The sequence below is a fragment of the Lepus europaeus genome, chromosome 5 (assembly GCF_033115175.1).
Source record: "Lepus europaeus isolate LE1 chromosome 5, mLepTim1.pri, whole genome shotgun sequence".
NCBI lineage: Eukaryota > Metazoa > Chordata > Mammalia > Lagomorpha > Leporidae > Lepus > Lepus europaeus.
The window spans coordinates 60,419,080-60,422,370 of record NC_084831.1 but is presented as its reverse complement, the minus strand read 5'-3'; the positions used below and the strand labels follow the sequence as shown (position 1 = coordinate 60,422,370).

Sequence of the window (3,291 nt, the reverse complement as noted above, 5' to 3'; positions counted from 1 at the left end):
GTTCTACTTAAAACTATTGGTTGAACTCTGTAATTAATACACAATTATTCTTAGGTGTTTAATTAACGCTATAACTAGTACTCAAACAGTACTTTACACTTTGTGTTTCTGTGTGGGTGCAAACTGTTGAAATCTTTACTTAAAATATGCTAAATTGATCTTCTGTATATAAAGATGATTGAAAATTAATCTTGATGTGAATGGAAGAGGAGAGGGGGTGGGAGAGGGGAGTGTTGTGGGTGGGAAGGAAGGTATGGGGGGGGGGGGAGCTATTGTAATCCATAAGCTGTACTTTAGAAATTTATGTTCATTAAATAAAATTTTAAAAAAATTATAAGCATACCAAACATATTTGAATATTTATAATTATTAAAATTATAAATTTTAAAAAAATACATGAGCTATCAATGCATCTCAAGGACCTAGAAAAGCAACAATAAACCAACCCCAAAATTAGTAGGAGGAAAAGAAATAATTAAAATTAGAGAATAAACAAAATCAAAACAAAAAATACAAAAGATTAGTGAAATGAAGAGTTGTTTTATTGAAAAAAATCAAATTTATACACCATTGGCACAACTAACAAAAAAAAAAAGACAAGAAAGAGGGCAAAGTCCCAAATCAATAAAATCAGAGCTGAAATAGGAAGATAGCACAGATATAAAAAACTCATCAGGAATTACTACAAAGAACTGCATGCCAATAAATTGGAAAATGTAGACAGAATACATAGACTCCTAAACACATACAATCTACCAAAATTGAGTCATTAAGACATGGAAAACCCAAATAGACTAATAGGTAAGACAGAAATTGAATCAGTATTAAAGATCCAACCAAAAAAGAAAAGCCCAGGACGGAATGGCTTCACAGCTGAATTCTATCAGACATTTAAAGAACTATCTCCAATTCTTCTCAAGCTATTCAAAACAAGGAGAGAATATTCCCAAATGCCTCCTAGGAAGCCTGCATCTCCTTAATCCATAAATCAGAAAACGATATAGCCGAGAAGGTGAACTATATACTAAAATCCCTAATGAACATAAAGGCAAAGATCCTCAACAAATATTAGCTAATCCAATCCAACAACACATCAGAAATACCATTCACTTGGACCAAGTGGGATTTATTTCTGATATGAAGGGTTGGTTCAATATTTGCATATGAATAAATATGATACATCACATTAACAAACTGAATGAAAACCTATAGTTATCTCAATAGATGCATTTGATAAAATACAACATCTTTTCATGATGGAAATTATTTTTTAAATTATTTTTTTAAACTTTAATTTTAGTAAATTTAATTTATAATAATTGTGATTTTCTTGCCGAATTGTGAATGTTGGTTTCCTAAGGTATGTGTCTTCAGTGCCCAGTGAATGTGATCTTAGTTACACTGGGAATTATGATAGCCAGGGCTGACAGATACAAAGGGGGCTATCCTCTTGTTCCACTGGCAAACCTGAGCATTGCTGGGGCTGTGGTACTAATAGCTGTGGTTCTAGGATTGTATTATATGGATGGACCCTTCCTAAGGTCCTTCTAGAAGAATGTAAATGATGTTGGGGCTTATAACACCAACATCCCTAGTCCCAGGTCTGGGAGATATGAGCTGAACCCTGCCACAGCTCTACAGGCTGACTTTGATGTGTACAGGAGATTTTGTACTGACAGGTATGGGTCCAGGGAAGTGGCATGCAGTAGGTTCTTCTCTAGAAGAATCAGATTCCAGTGGATTTGAGAAAATTAGTACTAATTGTTACAGTCCTGGTGTTTCAAGGTACAGTGGGGTCATTACCCAGATCTCCCTGGATGGGAGCCAGACATTGGGGGTGGTGACAGCCACCTGTATGAAGCAGAATGGTATAGGTAGAACACTCCAGATACCTGAGTGAGTGTGAGTTACTCCACAGATTGTGATACCATCATAATGCTGGAGTTTGTGCCTGGGGCTCCCAGTATCATGAGCTAGGAAGTACATAGGGAACTCCTCAGGTTGGATCTGAATTTTTTTTATAGGCTGTAAGCTGGTGCTATCCCTCAGAAGCTGAGGGTAATCCCCCTGATTTACACAGATGCAGTAAGCACAGCTCTGCAGCTTATGCCCAAAACCCCCCAAGTTACAGGACACAAAGGATCTGCTCTCAACCCTCTAAGTTGCCCTGACTCTGGCTCTGGTCACTTTTGGTAGCAGCTGAAGAGTGATCAGCCACTCAACTATACACAGCCAACCGGGTCTGGCATTCTGCAAGGGGAGAGGAGGAGAAGGAGGCAATGTAGCTTCCCTTCTCAGAAACAAGTAGTTGCTCAAACTCCAGTCAGCTCCCCAGGCTGGAGTTAAAGTCAGTGAGTGGCTGTGGAATTCTCCCTCCGCTAAAACCGCCAGTGATGGGGTGCAAGGCAACTTGTGTTCTATATTGGAAAGATGTTAACTCGGCCAGCAACTAGCTCAGCCATGTGGCCAGCCACAACAGCATGTCTGTCCTCTTTCCTCATTGTCCCATGGAGTCTTTGTTCTGTTCCTTTTCCTCTCCACTGAAAAGTTCTATCAGTCTATCCCTGAAAATGGGGTCCTCATTTTGTTTTTTGTTTTTTTTTGTTTTTGTTTTTTTTCAAATCCTACTGCAGCTGAAGTGAATGTACCTTCTCATTATTCATCGATGTTGAATCTCCAGTTTCTTTGCGTGTCTTGTTTCCTTTTATTGAGAGGCCCTTCCACCCATTCTTGGCCTAAGTATCTCCTACTGTTTTGCCAACTGAGCTCAAAGGTGGGCATTTATTCTAGCAGTTAGAATTAAATACTAGTTGTGCTCGATTCGGCAGCACATATACTAAAACTGGAACGACACAGAGAAGATTAGCATGGCCCCTGCGCAAGGATGACACGCAAATTCGTGAAGCGTTCCATATTTTTTTCTGTAATAGCATAGCCAAAATAAGAGCTTAAATAATAATCTCATAGCTAGATTCACTTCGCCATCAGCGAAGTAAACAGTAAGTAGAAAAAACCTCCCTTTCAGACCAAAGGGAAAGAAAGTTTTAAAGTGAGAATATAATTTTCTTCATGGGCATTGTCTACCTTAGAAAAACTACTACAGAACGTGCCTGTGACTATAGACTTGTAGTTCAGGCCACTGAAGATTAGAGATGGGACTTGGGCACTCCCTTGACTTGCATCCTCTGGTCTGCTTTAACACAAACCAGGAGGAAAAGAAAGCTAGGCATCAGAAGCGATGGGTGGCAGGCCTATTAATGGCTGATCTGTACAGTGATCTGCCCTCAAGGA

At 39.1% G+C, this 3,291-nt stretch overlaps 1 non-coding gene across 1 annotated transcript; it reads left to right on the top strand.

Annotated features, from left to right (window-relative positions):
- The first annotated feature begins 2,812 nt into the window (after nt 1–2,812).
- Nucleotides 2,813–2,919, top strand: LOC133761252 (U6 spliceosomal RNA). The gene has a single exon (XR_009866052.1). It is a non-coding gene; the product is annotated as a U6 spliceosomal RNA (small nuclear RNA).
- Nucleotides 2,920–3,291: the final 372 nt, after the last annotated feature.